This window comes from Nicotiana tabacum, chromosome 11, assembly GCF_000715075.1.
Source record: "Nicotiana tabacum cultivar K326 chromosome 11, ASM71507v2, whole genome shotgun sequence".
Classification (NCBI taxonomy): Eukaryota; Viridiplantae; Streptophyta; class Magnoliopsida; order Solanales; family Solanaceae; genus Nicotiana; species Nicotiana tabacum.
The window spans coordinates 58,885,462-58,904,687 of NC_134090.1; positions in this window are offsets into that span (position 1 = coordinate 58,885,462).

Genomic DNA, 19,226 nt, shown 5'->3' on the forward strand with positions numbered 1-19,226 from the left:
CCACCTTGACATGACTGGGATCCTGCCGGAGATAACCACTCACACGCTGAGCCTGGACCAAAAATTCCACCCGATCAAGTAGAAGGGGAGACCCTAGTCCAAGGTCAAACATGCTTTCATCAAGGACGAGGTATCTAAACTCCTTAAAATAGGGTCCATTCGGGAGGTTAAATACCCGGATTGGTTAGCAAACGTAGTGGTAGTCCCTAAAAGAAGGAATAAATTAAGAATGTGTGTAGACTATAAGGATTTGAATAAGGCATGTCCCAAGGACTTCTTCCTTTTGCCCAACATCGATCGCATGATCGATGCCACGGCTGGCCACGAGATCCTCAGTTTTATCGATGCCTACTCCGGGTACAACCAAATACGGATGAATCGGATGATCGGGATAAAACCTCTTTCATCACTAAATATGGCACATAATGTTATAACGTGATTCTATTCAGACTAAAAATGTCGGTGTTACTTATCAACGCCTAGTAAACCAAATGTTCGAGGAATAAATAGGAAAATCAATGGAGTTTTACATTGACGATATGTTGGTTAAGTCCCTGCGAGAAGAGAACCATTTAAAACATTTGTAAGAAAACCTTCAGTATATTAAAGAAGTATAATATGAAGCTGAACCTGGAGAAATGTGTGTTTGGAGTCGGATCAGGTAAGTTCCTTGGATTCATGGTATCCAACCAAGGAATCAAGATCAACCTCGATAAGATCAAAGCCATCGAAGATATCACGGTTGTGGACAACGTGAAGGCCGTGCAATGATTAACCGGATGCATAGTCGTCCTGAGGCGATTCATTTCAAGGTCCTCCGATAAAAGCCACTGATTCTTCTCACTACTAAAAAGAAGAATAACTTTTCATGGATGCCGGAGAGCCAACGGGCCTTAGAGGAGCTCAAACGGTATATATCGAGCCCACCACTACTTCACACACCGAAGACAGACAAACAACTATACCTATACTTGGCAGTATCAGAGATAGCGGTAAGTGGAGTCCTGGTACGGGAAGAGCAAGGTACGCAATTTCCAATTTACTATGTTAGCAGGACTCTATGTGAGGCCAAAACTAGATACCCTCACCTTGAAAAATTGGCACTCGCCTTGCTAAGTGCCTCTAGGAAGCTGAAACCATATATTCGGTGTCATCCTATATATGTTGTGACTACTTACCCATAGCAAAATATAATGCATAAACCCGAGCTCTCGGGGCGTTTGGCCAAATGGGCCGTGGAAATCAGCGGGTACGATATTGAATTTTGACCCCAGACAGCCATTAAATCTCAAAATTTGGCAGATTTCATGGCCGACTTTACGCCAGCCCTAATACCTGAAGTTGAAAGAGAGTTGTTAGTAAACTCGGGGACGACGTTGGGAATCTGGACCCTCGTTATGGACGGCGCCTCGAATGCAAAAGGGTCCGGACTTGGCATTGTATTGAAACCACTACTAGGCAATATAATTAGACAATCTATTAGGACTATGAAATTGACTAACAACGAGGCCGAATATGAGGCTATGATTGCAGGTCTTGAACTAGCCAAAGCTTGGGGGCGGAGGTGATCGAAGCTAAGTGCGACTCCCTTCTCGTGGTGAACCAAGTTAATGGGACATTCGTGGTCAGAGAAGAACAGATGCAAATGTACTTAGATAAGTTGTAGGTGACACTACATCGGTTCAAAGAGTGGATTTTAAAACACGTACCTTAAGATCAAAACAGTGAGGCCGGTGCTTTTAATATCTGAAGACCGAAAAACTACCCTCGGATCCAAAAGAATCAAAGGCACTGCGTACAAAGGCAGCCCGGTTCAGCTTGTCTGAAGATGGAACCTTGTTTAGAAAAACGTTCGATGGTCCACTAGCAATATGTCTAGGACCAGTAGATACCGAGCGTTCTAAGGGAAATTCATGAGGGCACCTGCAGAAATCATTCACACGCTGAATCATTGGTTCTAAAAATAATCAGAGTCGACTACTACTGGATCGTTATGGAAAATGACAAAAAGGAGTTCATATGAAAATGTGATAAATGTCAAAGACATGCTCCAATGATACGTCAACCCGGAGAGATGCTGCATTTGGTTCTGTCACCATGGTCGTTCATGAAGTGGGGAATAGACATCGTTGGCCCCCTTCATCGACACCCGGTAAGGCTCAATTTGTATTGTTTATGACTGACTATTTCTCTAAGTGGGTGGAGCCCATGCATACGAGAAGGTAAGGGAGAAGGAAATCATCGATTTCATTTGGGACCACATCATATGTCAGTTCGGAATGACGTCCAAGATCGTGTGTGACAATGGAAAACAATTCATCGGCAGCAAAGTGACCAAGTTTCTCGAAGACCATAAAATCAAAAGGAATCAACACCCTATCACCCTAGTGGAAACAGACAAGCAGAATCGACCAACAAAACCATACTCCAAAACCTCAAAAAGAGGTTAAATGATGCCAAAGGAAAATGGAGGGAAATCCTGCCCGAAGTCCTATAGTCGTACCGCACAACCTCAAAGTCCAGTACCGGGGTGTTACACCCTATGTTTTTGTATGTTAGAGTATCCGTAAGTCAATTGATGTAAGCTCAGAAATGAGATCAACGTTGAAAGTACGTAAAGTAAGTTAATCCTTTTATAATGGAGGTTAAAAATCTTTATGATCATGAATAACGAGTATCAAAAGGGTTGGAAAGCTTAGGCGCTAAATGAATTAAAGAAAATAAGTTTTGTCGAATGTCGACAAGTTTGGAATGTTATAACCTATACTTTTGGGGTGAGACAAGGGTGATTAACATGATGATGAGGTTATGTTATGAGTTAGTTTAGTCTTATGATAGTCGTGTGTTATGTTTTTAAGTCAAGCAAGTTGTGGAACAAAAGTTGGAAAAGGTCATCACAAGTTACATTCAAAAATGAGTTGAAACTTAGGTTAAATGTAGCTGAGCTTTTCTCCCAACATACTTTGAATAAAGGGATTATCTACATATTGAATTTAAGATCTATGAGTCTAGTTTTCAACTCATTAAACCGTTTATCAATATGATCTCGGAGTATAGAGATATTCGCATTTTTGCGAGACCGCGCAGCTAGTAGGTGACAAGTAGGTGCATCACCTACTTGCCAAAAAGAGAGGCCTCAACTAAGTCGGTCAAGAGGGGACTTTTAAGGGATTATAAACTCAGTTATTTCACCTATCTTTCAGACCAAGAAAACCTAATTGAACCCCTGCAACTCCTCCCCAAAAATCCCACACAAACCCTAGGGTATTCCGGGTGTTACGACGCGATTCTAGTGCTGAAAAGTCCGGACAGCTTGCTAGTTTCTCTTTCTCCTTCTTGTAGCCGTGTTGAGGAACTTATTTTTGATGAAAAAGGACCAGGTTTCGTGGGTTATACTCAGTACAAGGTAAGTTTATGCTTCTCCTTCCATTCTACAAGCCGTGTCTAGTAGAGTCTTGTTTATGGGTGTGTAGTGCACCACACTTATAAGCAGGAGGCTACAGGGCATTTAGGATAGTCACTTTTCTTCTTACTCTAGATCGTGCAGTATAGCTCAGTTGTAATAATTCAAACTCCTAAATTCGACTTTAGTCGTAATACAACGATACCTACATCCACAAAGACAGTTGGTAAGAGATTGCATCAAAGACAGTTGGTAAGAGACAGTTGTGGATGTGGAAGAGTTGAGTCAGAGGAACTCGATTTCACATCATGCTTATGATGAGTAAATATGAGGTCTTCAACAGATCATGTGTGTACTAAGATGTGTATGCTTCTTAATAAGGAGCCTTAACGCAAGGATATCAATTCACGAATATGGTGAAAATGTATGAGGAATTCAGAAGCTAGATACAAGTTTTAACAAGTAAAAGAAGTAAGGTGAAGAGGGGTACGAGGCACCCAGATAATGAAGATAATCAATATTTTCAAATCAAGCAGTAAAAGTTCCGGCCAGGATGTTATTGATAAATAAGTGTGAATGGACATTTGATACATCAAGAGCTAGTGGCGAGAGATAAGTTAAGACAAAGGATATATCCCAAGAAGGATATATCCCAAGAGGGATTATGCAGAATATATATATATATATATATATATGAGAATGGACCAACGAGTAATTAGTAGTTGATTCAGGAAGAGCCCAGTTATGGCTAGACAAGAGGTCACAGATAAATCAATAGATCATGCAAGATAAATGTAGTGAATCGCAGCATAGTGAATTCAGTCTCGCAGATACGAGATCACAATCATTTGAAAAAAAATTCAGATAGGAGTTGAGGCAGTTAAAGGTACCATTTTTAAGGTTTATGAAAATAAGAGAGAGTGCCACTAAGGAGACAATAAAAATTTGAGCTTAGAAGTAACCCTACGAGCACAAAGGCATAAATTTATGTAACTAAGGATTATTATAGGCGAGTAAGAATAATGAAAATTACCTTCGGGTGTATGATATATCAAGCTCGCAACTTTACAAGAGCCAGAAGGTCTCCCTAAGTACTACAATGAAAGACTAGTTGAGGAAATAAGGAAGAAGGTTTCCACCTAAGCATAGTGAGCTAAAGAGTAAATTATCCTGTAACAACAGTCTCACTACAATATTGTATACACTCCATAAGAAAGTGGCACCTATCATGGCTAATGAACAGAAAAAAAGGAAAAAAAACATCAAAGGTGATACTTGAGAGCATACGAGTTACAGGGAATTCCAGTGTTCGTAGGCACTATGATAAGCCAAGTATCCATGTAGCAAGTGGCAGAACGACCAGAAAAAGTAATTATTTACATTTAAAGACAGCTGAGAATGCGCAAAAGGGAATCTAAGGTGCTAGCAAGTTAAAGGAAGGTTCTGAGTAGAATAAATAAATATGTGTAGGTCGCAAGCGAAAGTATAGTAGAGTGAAAAGATTTTGGGTAGATGTGAGTAAGGGTGAGAAAAGGTGAGTTAGAAGCTGATAAGAATAGGTAAGACCTTGGTATTAAGCCCATCAAACAAGAGAGCTGATGATTTATATATGTTATAAAAGGCTCAGTATAACTTGAATTAACACGGAGGAGTCTAAGACTAGGAGCATTTGGAAGAGATGGAATGCTTCTCTGGTCGTAATGTAAGGGTGTAATAGTGGTAAATTATAAAAGGATGATATATAGGCCTTCATTTGAGTAATGATTCAAAGAGAAGAGATTTCATGGATGGCACGGGACTAGGATACCCCCATAAGACGAATCACATTGGGATGCTATGAAATACGGTTATTGAAGTATAGTATTGTCCCTAGGTGGATTAGGAAAACCACTTCAAATGTTCCCCGATGAGACGTGAGACTTGTGGCAATGTATTACGTAAGAGGTTTCAAGTTATCAGTGGTGGATTATAGATTAACATTAAGGTAAATCAATAATAGATCGATAAATATTCCAAATTATGAGAGGAGATTATGATGTCATTCTTTAGATGAACAATAATAAGGATTATACATATAGGATAAGCGGTGAGAGAGTAACCTGGAGTTGGGTGGCAGACCTCGGTAATAGTAAACCGAAGTAAGAGTTATTGTATAATATGACCTACCTAGTTGTATTAAAGCCATTAGCATAGATAACTGAGGCTATGAAACAAGATATAGCAAAAGTCGTAAGTTTAACAAAGTACCGAGTGAAGAACTTCAGTATACCCATAGATGCCCAGACGGACAACATATCAAGCTTTGTATATGTTTACAACGTGCTACCTAGAGATTGGATAAAAGCTGGAGAAAAAAAGAGTCGCATAGGCACACATACAAGGAAAAAGTCGTACAGGCTGCATGACAAAAAGGATCAATAGTTACGAGATTGGAAGGGGTTCGACCACAAGTCGTGGTATGAGGAGGACTAAAGGGGGAATACCCTAGACTTTGGATTTATTCAAATAATAGTTGCCTACATGGATAGAAGAGTATTAAAGTGTTCACAAGAGCTATGAGTTATGAAAATGATAAGTGGATTATTCAACATTCGAGGACGAATGTTCCAAAGGGGTGAATGATGTTACACCCTATGTTTTCGTATGTTAGAGTATCCGTAAGTCAATTGATGTAAGCTCAAAAATGAGATAAACTTTGAAAGTACGTAAAGTAAGTTAATCCTTTTATAATGGAGGTTACAAATCTTTATGATAATGAATAACGAGTATCAAAAGGGTTGGAAAGCTTAGGCGCTAAATGAATTAAAGAAAATAAGTTTCGTCGAATGTCGACAAGTTTGGAATGTTATAACCTATACTTTTGGGGTGAGACAAGGGTGATTAACATGATGATTAGGTTATGTTATGAGATAGTTTAGTCGTATGATAGTCGTGTGTTATATTTTTAAGTCAAGCAAGTTGTAGAACAAAAGTTGGAAAAGGTTATCACAAGTTACATTCAAAAATGAGTTGAAACTTAGGTTAAATGTAGCTGAGCTTTTATCCCAACATACTTTGAATAAAGGGATTATCTACATATTTAATTTAATATCTATGAGTCTAGTTTTCAACTCATTAAACCGTTTATTAATACGATCTCGGAGTATAGAGATATTCGTATTTTCGCGAGACCGCGCAGCTAGTAGGTGATAAGTAGGTGCATCACCTACTTGCCAAAAAGAGAGGCCTCAACTAAGTCGGTCAAGAGGGGACTTTTAAGGGATTATAAACTCAGTTATTTCACCTATCTTTCAGACCAATAAAACCTAATTGAACCCCTGCAACTCCTCCCCAAAAATCCCACACAAACCCTAGGGTATTCCGGGTGTTACGACGCGATTCTAGTGCTGAAAGGTCCGGACAGCTTGCTAGTTTCTCTTTCTCCTTCTTGTAGCCGTGTTGAGGAACTTATTTTTAATGAAAAAGGACCAGGTTTCGTGGGTTATAGTCAGTACAAGGTAAGTTTATGCTTCTCCTTCCATTATCTATGCGTTTGCGAGTTGTAACTCGATCGTAAAGAATAGACCTAGCTAGTTTCGAAAGAATGGTATGTTGTTTGTTCTTGTGTAATGGTTGGCTGATTGTAAACTTATTTTTAAGTGGAATTCATGGATGTTTTATTGGATAAGAGGTATAATGATGTGCTTTTGGTTGTATTTCCCAATTTGAAAGAAAAGACAAGTCGAAATGTATTTAAGTAAACTGAAAAATTATTTTTGAGTTGATGAACTTGTGAGAATATTTTTGGGCTGTTTCGTGTTGGTATTGGGTTGTCTCTTTTACTACTATTTTTATGGAGTTGAGAGGAGGAATGTTGTGTAGAAACACCACATAATGACAAGGTTGTTTGTTGGTCGTTCGTCGTAACATTTTCGGGTTGGTTGACACTATTATGGTTGTCGTGTTGTGTATGAAGTGATAAGGGTATGTTGGGCTGTTTGTGATTGTTTTGACTAGTGTGAAGTCATATATATAGGGGAGTTTCTGTCCGTTTCATTGTAAAATAGGTTGTGGTCAATACATAATAGTTACGACGCTTAAACGATAACGAGAGTGTCATTTCTCTTATTGTAGACTAAGGAGCCGTGAAATTGCATAGCTTGAGGTTGGGAAGAATATACAAGGTATGTTAAGGCACTTACTTCTTTATTTTGGCATGATCTAAAGTGACATGAACATAAACGGTACGCTAATTCATAACGGATCTACTCCTAGAAACTAAGGTTGTCCATGTTGTTCTTTCCTTATAAAGTTATTCTAAACAAGTGTGTATGATACTTAAATCCCACTAAGGTTCATATTGATGGTAGGGATGTCCATAATATTAATCGGAGGTGCAATGACCTTACATCACTCCGAAAGGGTTAGAACGTGATTCCATGAGTCGAGCATGCATTATATATATGTATCTATTTTACTCTACCGAGCCGTGCTATAGTCGGTCGGGTATGGCACCTATTGTGCAACCACTGATCAGTTGGGTTTTACCGAGCTCCACGTGGCCGGGTACGATTATACCGAACCTTATAATAGTCGGGTACGCTTTTACTGAGTCCTCTTTGAGGCCGGGTACGATATGATGATGATGATGCCTACAGAGGCGAATGTTTTAAAAAGTTTATGTATATATATGTATTATGCATTTCATATCATATCCCCTAGAGGCACTCAGATATTACAGGTTGTATCTCCTCTATCTCTCTCTTTACATTATTGTTCTTGTTTATGCTTTCCTGCCTAACATACTCGGTACTTTATTCGTACTGACATCCCTTTTGCCTGGGGACGCTGCATTCCATGCCCGCAGGTCCCGATTGATAGGTTGACAGTCCTCCTAGTAGGCTATCAGCTCAGCGAAGGTGTTGGTGCACTCCACTTGCTCCGGAGTTGCCTATTTGGTCAGTATGCTTTGGATATGTATTGATTGGTATGGCGGGGCCCTGTCCCGACCTTTATGATTTTATGTACTCTTAGAGGCTTGTAGACAGATGTCAGGTGTATGGATAATTGTATGGCCTTGTCGGCCTATGTTTCGAGTTTACTAATGGTCATGTCGGCCTTATAGGCCCGTATGTCACATATATTAGTTTGTATATCATGTTGGGCCTTCATATATTGAGTATTCCCTTATGTTTTATTCTTGTTATCTCATGATGGGTTTTCTGGCTCATTTACTCCTGATAACATGTTAAGAAAGATATGTTACGTTGGTACTCGGTTGAGTAAGGCACCGGGTGCCCGTCACGGCTTTTCGGTTTGGGTCGTGACACGGGGCCACCCCGTTCTCGCTGGTTTACGGCACCGAGGCTCTAATACCGGTCAAAGTTCAAGTCTCGGGTTTCGATATGCAACCAAAGAATTGAATGACAAGACCATGAGTACGAGCTTGGAACTATTAGATGAAAGGCGTGAATCCTCCCTTGTCCAGTTCGCCGCCCAAAAATAACAGATCGAGAGATATTACAATCGAAAGACCAACCTTCGGCACTTCAATGTCAGAGACTTGGTGTTAATAAGGGTCATACTAAGCACCCAGAATCCGAACGAGGGGAAGTTGGGGCCGAACTAGGAAGGGTCGTATCATATTATCGAGATCATCGGAAAAGGATTGTACATAACTCAGGGCAATGAACGTTGAACGACTACTGAATAACTGGAACGTAACTCACTTAAAATGATACTACTGCTGAGGTATGACCCAGTTCATTCCTTTTTACTTATTTTTGAACTATCACTTGCAGGTAACCAACAAGGAAAGGTACAATTTTTAGGCCTGAAAGCACATATTGCACTCTTTTTTCCTTAAACCGATATTTTTCCAAATGGGATTTTCGGAAGTTTTTTAACGAGGCAACACTGGATCGTGCTAACTTAGAATTGAAGGTCGATCATGAATCGGTGTCAAAGATCACATCAACAGTATCCGAGGTTTCTCTATAATCAACCTCGGACACTAGGGGCATTACCCTCGGATAATGACTTTAGCAAGGACAGAGATTTTGTGATTGAACGGGTCTTGACTTGATCGATAGGATTTACTATAAGGATCAAACGGTCAAATTAACTGTGCCTGCATAGACTACTCGAGCCCTGGCACAAAGCTTGTACATATGTTTAACTATTACACACAAGAATAAAAAGAAGTCTCCACTTTGCAGATAAATATCTTGTCCCTTAATTATTTTCTTTTTTCATTTCTTAAGGAATTTCCTATATCCGATCCCCTAAAGGTATCGAGCCCAAGGGCCGCCTTAATCTGAGTTCAAACGATCACTCCCACCCGGGGACTGCCATCCAAAGATAAACTTGGACGGCTCAGGCTATCAAAAGCCGGGACATAAGACCTATTAGGCAATGCCCGAACATTAAAGTCTACGACCATCTCCACTTGGGAACTGTTATCTTAGGCAACCCGGATAACTCAAGATAACGAGCCCACTGGGAAACACCCGAACTAAAAAGGCTACGGCCATATTAAAACGACTTGGAGAAGTCCGAGACCCGTAACAAAAACAACAAAACCTTAAAATTTCTTAACTGGTTTTAAAGGCTACCATCTACAAACTATAATCTAAAAAAGTATAAGTACTTTGGGGAAAATTTTCCTGTCACACCGAACCCCCACGATGCCTTAAAACAAAATAATGTTGAAGGCAAGACTTGGTCGAACCTCCGATCGTAACCTAACTATTCCATGCTAAGGCATTTCAATCTTTGCAAATATAAATAATAAAGCAAAGGAAAAATTCAGAAGTTGTTGAAGGGAAAGAGTCTTATATACATACCAAAAGATTTTTTACAAGGCCAAATAGCCCCATTGCAAAATTTTACAAAGGCCAAAAGGCCTCAACAAAAAGGTAACACAAAAGGCAAAAAAAAAAAACAAAAAACATCAATTCAAAAAAAAACAAAAAACATCGGTAAAGTGCCTAAGTGGCCTAATCTTCGCCAGGGGCCGCCTCATCACCTTCGGGGTATCTTCCACCCTTGGATCATCTCAAACCCTCAGAGTCATCATCATCCTCGGGATAAGTCAACTTATTGGCCTCGGCTTTAAGCTCCTTGGCACTCTCAATTTCAGCCGATAAGTCAAAACCCCGAGCATGAATTTCCTCAAGGGCCTCCCTTCGGGATTGCCGCTTCGCATGCTCGACGAAATCCTTCGCTCGAACCTTGGTTGTCTCGGCATCGGCCTTATATTGGGCCACCTTCTCATCGGCATCAGCTTTAACCACCTCGGCCACCGACTTGGCCTTTTCAAGCTCCTTGGCCAGATTTTCTCTATTGAAGACGACCGAACTTAGCTGAGACTAGAACTCCTCAATATTTTTGGCCTGCACCACGGCCTTTTCCTTTGCCTCCCGAAGATGGACTTCATCCGAAGCTAATTGAGCCCAGGAAATTTCCTTTTTCGAGGCCAAGCGGTCTATTTTACTTTTCATTCATCGGCTTCGGCCTTTATCACGTTCATCTCTGCCCGAAGCTGGTCGATCCGATAAAGATTTTGTTAGACCTGCGGGTTTGGAGCGTTAGTCACCTAGTCTAGCTCATCGTCACTAACCTCAAAGACTTTTACCTTTCCACTAGGTCGGTGTGCTCCTTCCGAACTTCCTATATTGCTCAGCTCGGAGGCTCTTAGTGTCACGTCCTAAAACCACGTGGTCGGCACCCGGTACTCTATCCGACCCGAGTGAACCATACCATAAATTAATACTCATCTATATGCCTAATAGGGGATATGAAAGTTTCTTCAAATACAATCATCTTAAGATATAACCCAAATCAAAAAGATATCTTTAAGCAAAATTTTACTTCGAAAGAAAACTTCAAAAAAAGTAGAAGAAAGTTACGTTCATGCATGTCATATGAGTAACTATAGGATTACAACTCAAAATTAAATACTACTATTGTCTATGGAATCTCTATGACACGGAATGACATAACCAACCAAGGCATACCCCGGTAGCTCAAAAGAATGATAATATAATAAAGTCCTCCATGGGTACGAGAGTGGAGCCTCACCAAAAGTATCAACAAGAAATATAGAGTTTCTCTATCCATGCGGTCCAAGCTGCTCAAGTCCAGTCCCTGAAAACAGAAATGGAAATGTGGCCGAAAGGCCTAAGCTCCACATGCCTAGTACGAATCATGAACTGTCCCCCAACAAAATATAGGACAAGCCTTAAGGAGTTGTAAGATATGCAATAACAATTGATATAAGAAAGGAACATTTATATCAATTAACAATTTCGAAAATAAAATCCAATAATAAGCTAAAATGTATTTCAATGTCTTCCTTTAGTGTTGATCATTACGAAATCAGGTTAGATTCTTCATTTACCGGGAGCACTATACCATCACCGACACGAGGAAAGTCAACTAGGTTATGTACCTAGCGGCAAGTATCATATACCCTGCTTGCTCAGGTCGTCTCATCGTGGTGCCGCACGAATCGACTCAGTCGTGCTAATAAAGTAGCACAATAGTACCCCCTAATGGGAAGTACTCTGTCGTAGTCCCCAACCATAAGGTAGGTTTTACGCCTACACCGACACGTGTAGTTTCATGACCTAATGAGGAAAAATATCCAAGGCTAATCTCGGAGAACTTAAGTAACTCCCAAAACCTTTACATTTATCAATGACGATATTTATAGCCAAATCAACTATATGAAAATAGATAAACCCAAAGTATTTCACAACTCATGTATTTGTGTTTAAAAAAATACTACAAGTGTTTCTCCTTTATTTAGTTTTAAAAATTTAAATAACATTTCAAGAAAATAATATTCATAGCACTCAAATCTTTTATGGTGCAAGAAATGGTAAAATCCCAACTCGCTCGTCCCCACAAGATAGGACTCACATATAGAAGCTCAATTTAATCGTGTTTCGATATGAGTTTGGAGAAAAGTTCCAAAGGTAATAAGTTTCAACGTAACTCAAATTGCTTCCAACCTTACCCCAAATGATCCAGTAATGCCGGTGAGTCACAATCTACATATATGAACTCACATAATTCAATAACGCGTCACAACAATACCAACTAACCCAACTAAGTGCCCAACACTTTAAGTCTAATTTTATAAGTTTAGCAAAACTCCCCATTTCATCATTTGAAGGTAAATCTTGAACTTTAACGCAAAATCCTTCATTAAACATGTCATGGGATCTAGTCGGTCCACTGAAAGCTCAGAATAACATCATTTGAACAAGACCTAACACTATTCATCATAGCTAACAACCCATTCTTCTAGGGTTTCATGAATAGAGGCCTAAATACAAATCGATCTTCATAAACATACTCTTCTACATCCATGGAGTATAATGTATAAGTTTGGAGTGAAGGGATTACCTTTTTGTCAAACCCTAGAAGAATTCAAGATTTGGGCTATTGAAGTGTTCTTGAGATTGTCTTCAACAATCAAGAATTTCCATGTAGTTGAAGAGTTACGAGGTGTATTTAATGGACCAAATCTACCAAGAAGGACATTAAATTCTTACCTTGAATAAGTATTAATGGTAGAGAACTACCTTCTCTATCTCTTTACACCTCCAAGTAACAAGATCCAAAATAATAATACAAGCTCTTCGTAATTTCCTTTAAAGGCTTCAATAGTTGGACGCTGCAAGGGAGGTGTCGCACCTCCATCGCGCGATTTCCTTCTCTTCAGCAAATTTGGACGCCAAGTTTGGCGCTTTCTAGGCAGTTCACTGCCTATGCCTCACTTTGTTCATTTATTGATCAATCAACCAATTTCCTTGTTTCCTAATCCATAGACACAACTAAAGCTTAGTTATCCATTGTTTCCAATTCCTTTTTAATGTTTTGCCTAACTAAGTCTCTTGTCCCTTACTTGTCTCCATCTCCAGCCATATTTCCAAACTTTATTCCCAATATTCTTCTATTATTCTCACTTATTTAATTAAAGTAATTGTATCTTTGACAGAATAATGATCCCCAAGTATTTCAGCGACATATTCTATTCAAGAAATCTCACGTAACTCGGGTTGAACTGAATCGCATTCTTAAGCTCGAAATTAGTAGGAATTGATTATAAAAATTCGCGGGTATTTACACTTAGCCTCCCCTTCACGTTGCTCACTAAGAATTTTGTTAGCATCTCTCTTCTCAGTGAGCCCTCGAATCTCGGCCTCATACTGGTTTAGCTTTTTCTGATATCGGAGAAAAGTCTCATGATGAAGCACAGAGTCCAACAAACATAAAGAAAAAAGTTATGATCATCTATAAATTAATCAAAGTACAAATTAGAAGTCATCAAGAGGTATCTGAAGTTACCCAGTTTAACGCATGTTGAGCTTCGTCGAATAGGCAGGGCGCTTCCACCTCGTCCATCTTGGATTGGTCTTCCTCGGTCACTAAGCATCGAAGGTAACTGGCCACCCCTACGAGGGAATAGAGGACCCGGGCATCCTCCGGAATGGAGATGATGATCGATCATTTCCGATAAGGATCCATGCTCGGATCTGGGAATCAGTTGATCAGTTTTGGACTTGAGGAAGGCCCGCTTGTTCCTGAAAATGGGCTCTTCCTGGACACCTCTATGTCACCCAATCTAGTGACGTCCTCCGAGGTGGTAGAATCCATGCCATAAAAAAAGCCGCGGAGGGGGTCCTCCGCTCCTTGGTCCCCCTCGTTGGGATGTTCTTTCATCATCTAAGCAACATTATACATGGATTTAGTGAACGAAGAGGACTTAGAGATGTCTATCACACTGAGTGCATCCTTCGGGGCATTGCCCACTGCCCAGGAAGCCCCGGCCACGGCTTCCTCGTCAGCCTCCCTAACTTGAGAAAAACAGCCTCGCCTCTCTCTGGTTCGGAAGCCTCGGCACCAGCCTCCCTAAATTGAGGGAATTCAGTTTCACCTTTCTCTGGTTCGAAGGCCCCTTTTCCCTCGAACTGCGACCGCACGCGGGCCTCCAGTTCAGAGGCTTCTTCTTCTTCTTCGGATACGTCCCTCAGCTGGTAGAGAGAGTCCGATTATGGTGCTCGGACGCTGGTGCTTTCTTTATATTAGCGCACCAACCTCCTCCTTGGTTTCTTCTTTTCCGAGTTCGGAGAACTCAGAGCCCTTTTTCTTTTCTTCTCATCACCATGTCTCCGAGCAGGGGACTCAACGGGATAGTCTTCGTTAACGAATGGAGGCCTCGGTATGACGTCCTTGGATAAACCTGCAAAGAGAAACGAAACACAAAAGAAACCTAAGTATTTACTCTTGGGAAAGGAATCTCACCATGAGAACGTGCCTCCCACTGGCCCTTCGAAATTTTGTGCCATGCGTGCTCAGAATATTGCATTTGTGACATGATGTCCTCGACCCACTCCTTGAGTCGAGGGATTGCATTCAGGACCCGAGCGACAGATGCACCACCACCAAGCACCGATAAGAATGAAGGAAAAGAGAGTAAAATAAAATTTTGAAAAAAACAATTTTACTTACGTTTTATATTCCACTTCTCGGATAACGGCATGCACTCAGCTAGGATTAGGTCCGAGGTCCTCACTCGGACAAAACGGTTTAGCCAGCCTCGATCTCGATCTTTATCGATACTCGAGAGCAGGGCTTTACTAGCCCGGTGCACGAGCTTGATCAATCCCCCCTTCCCCCGAAAGAGTCGGGGACTGTATAGGCGCATGAGGTGGTCGACGGTGAACGAGCATCCATCGATCTTACTCAAGAAGAACCGAAAAAGGATCACGATCCTCCAGAATGAAAGGTGAATTTGACCAAATTTTACCTCGTATATTTTACAGAAGTCAATGATGACCGGATCCAATGGGCCCAGCGTAAAGGGATAAGTGTAAATACTTAAATATCCCTCGACGTGGGATCATTGAGTCCTGGAACCACAACGTGCTTGTCAATCCAGTTGCAATCCTTTTTTAGCGTGGGGAGGATTTCTTCAGTAATCGAGCATACGTATCTCAAGACCTTTTCACACCGGCCGGGTACGGAGGAAGGTTTTTCAACCTTGAAATTGGCGGTTACTAAGCATACACTAGGTATGAACGTGTTCAAGAAGGGTTCCACTACTGGTTCCTCGATAGCATTACGCGGAGGAACGGTCTCACTCGACAGTCAGCCGCAACATAGAATGAGTTTCTTTTTGGGGAGCTGTCTTTGAAGTCTTCGCCATTTTCTTTTAAAATGGAGGAAAAAGAGGAAGTTGAAGGAGTACACTTGATGGTTCTCACAAAGATCTCAAAAAACCAGGATACAAGTGCCAGAAAATATAGAGATTTCTAAGGACAAGTGTAGAAGGTTTGGATATAAAGTTTGAATAAATGAAGAAGGGGGTATTTATAGTTTTCAAACGACGGTTCGCATCCAGGAGTGGTCGACCGGCAATTGACAGGCATTTAATGCCATTAAGACGTGACTGACGAGACTTTTCGTTCATTTTGTCATTTCTGACGCGGGGTATCGAAGTGAGAATCGGAAGCTCATGTCCTTTGTCGTCGTCTACTCTCCGACAAATAAGGGGACTATCTGTATACGGGTAAAACTGGTCTCGAAATACATCTCGATCTCCGACATGATAAGCCAAGCTCGACAGATTGTAATAGTGGACCCAAACCGAGGTAGGGATCTTATCAATTCTGAGTTCGGACCATAACACCCGCCCTCGAGGATATTAGGGTCGTGATTAGGGATCGGTCATGGCTTTTTTCAACTTCGAAGAACGTTGTCAGGTAGCCAAGCTCGGCCAACAGAAGGTTGTGATATCCGTGACAGATCGATTATCACGCGGAGATCTTGGCATATATCGACGTGAGATCATCAATCAGTTAATTAGGGGATTTTTACCTTTTATAGAATTGTACTTAATACATGACCCCCTACTATATAAAGGGGGGTCTGATTACTTGTAAATCACATTGTAAGACGCACTCAGAAGCAATATATTGTTATTTTCTCTTTAAGCTCTTATTCAACTATGTTTTGATACTGATCGGAGTGCATTCTGTTCAAAGGTGGTTCAGCCCCCAAGGCTGTAACTGTTCAATTCTTGTAGTTTGAATTTACTCTATTATTATTTATTTCAATTGCAATTTAATTTATTGCTTTGTGTCAATTTAATCCAAAATATCCTTAAAACCACTTGCAAATTCAATTGTTATCTGATTTTGAGGGTAAACATTCTTCTCACCCTATTGTCTTATACTTCTAATGATTGAAATATCATCTTTGAAGAAAAATCAACAATATATGATTTTAAATACAAAAGCTACATATTGTCGTCGTTGGACCTCTCTATAACTGGTATTTCTAAGAGAAGTGCAAACCTTTAATTTATCTCTTAAATGAAGTCTTTCTCAGAATTGCTGATCTATCCATTCCTCATTAATAGTTGTATGAAATTATTGATTTTTTTCTTTTATCCAACGGAAAACTTTATTTTGTGCGGCGTGCAATTCATTCGAGTTGTACGAGTATTCTTTTTTTTTTTCACAAATTAGTTGACTTAAATCTTATACTTTTAGATTCACCAATTTGTGAAACAAAAAGAAACTTCATATAACTTATGTCAATTATTTAAGATACAAAGTAAAATTATCTCAATTTTCATATGTTCTCCTCCTTATATATATTACTAGTAGATTATATTTAGCAAGAACAATAGTTAAATCCACTAGCAACAACAACAATAACCCACTAAAATTCTACAGGAGGAACCAGACAAGATCGCACCATCCTGTCCGGGAATAGGAAGAAGAAAGGACAAGATGACTACGACTCTAAGGAGGGAAATATTGGAAAATTTCGAGTTAAGATTATAATCCTTATTTGAAGAAGTACATCATTCTAAAGGGGACGGTGCTCTAGATGTCTATTTGAGTGAAGTGGTGATGTTGATGAATGTGCTTTCTTTCATTATGATCTATTTTGCCGATAAAAATGTTATTTGTAGTTATGTGCAACCATTAATTAAAAGCGGAGCTTATTTGATGAGACGACATTCAATTGGATTCCTTTCGTCGAAAAATTACACAGTGCAAATAGCTTGTTTTGGATATATGTACACTTTTTGACAAAAGGAAAAATTCTAGTAATGTGACAAAAGTGGTCCAAAAATTTGCTTTAGGTTATTGCGAGTTCAAATGCCAAGTGTGACATTCCTAATATTTTTTAATCATCTTGTATAACTTCCTAACTCCACAACTGCTATCATTTGAGTAAGTAGATGAAGGTTCTTATTTGTAATAATTAAATGAACTAATTAACTTCTCTTGTGTTTGACATTGATGTTTCTTGTGCACACTTAAACTGAAAAGAGTCTAATGGCAAGTGCAATGAAGCATCTCTTGGGTTCTAAACTCTTAAAGAAAGAATCGAAATCATTGAAATGGACTATATATGGACTTACATACATTCTTTGTGGATGAGAATGGTGTTGCCAACAAGCTTGATGAGCTTAAAGGAATTTTTGGTAACTTCAAGTTGGCCAAACAAAAAGAAAAAAAAAAAACAAATCTTTCGAAATAATGGTGAATGAGCCTCACTTGTCTAATCTTTTTTGTTGAGCCTACTTAGTACTTTGATTTTTTAAGTAAAGGCTCACAAAAGGGAAAGCTGCAATTAAGAAAGATCCTTGATACCACTATGCTTAGCTGTTAAAGTTCAATATTACTAAATCCAAGATTGAGTTATATATATGTGTGTGTATGCGTGTGTGTGATAATTATGTTAAGATAGTTTATCAGTTGATAAATTCCTGCTGTGCTTTTGTGATGATTCTTTCTCAATGTTTTTTTAAGTTTTCATGTGAAATGTTATTGATTTGATACCTCAAGATGTTTTGAGTTTCAAGTTTGTATTACCCCAAACCCAAAGGATGATCAAAGTGTTGCTATGAGATAAAAATTTTGCTAAAATAGACGAACTAGTTTATCAACCCAAAGTGTGGAGTTGGTTGACGTTTTTGTTCCTTGTACTCTTTGTTTGAGGAGATCCGCCCAAGGTATGATTTAATAAGTGGTTTATTTAATATTGTCTATAAGATAAAATTTTGACGTTTTTTGTCACATTGGATCATCTTATGGTTGTATTATAATTAAGTGTGTGTCTACATGGAGAAGTTATTGTAATCCATCACATTAGCTCATCTGTAGATCTATCATGATAGTGTTTAAATGTGGGAAGAAATCAATATGGTTATAGGGGTATTTGCTTGAAATTTTATTGGCTGTATATAACTTATTTGTGTGCTCCTTATGATTTATTCCAGGAGCTTATATATTGGTATATGATGGTTTATTTATTCCAATATCTAAAATCAAATTTTCTTCTAAAAGGCGGAGGATCACAGCAACATGGTCTCCAGCTTAGAGACGTTGATTGAGAGTTGACTAAAGTTGGTTTTACGCGCCCCATACTAGTCACACAACCATAGGCGGATGTAGTGTGTTAGTTATGGGTTCAATTGAACCTATAACTTTCGACGCGGAGTAGAAATTTATGCGTAACAATTCATTAAAATTGCAAAAATAATAGATTTGAACCCATAACTTTAAAAATATAATGGGTTCACTGTTAAAAACCTTAAAAATTGAACCCATAGAGTTTAAATCCTGGATCCACCTCTGCACACAACTCCTTTAGCTATATATGTTTGTGTCGTTTTATTCTTTTGGAGTATTTAACTTGGACTTATGCAAATTAAATTGTCCAGCTATGTATATATTTTTTATAAATAAGAGTATTATAGGAATTTTACCTGGTTTTAGATGATATGTTTTATAGAGACCATTGAAGAACT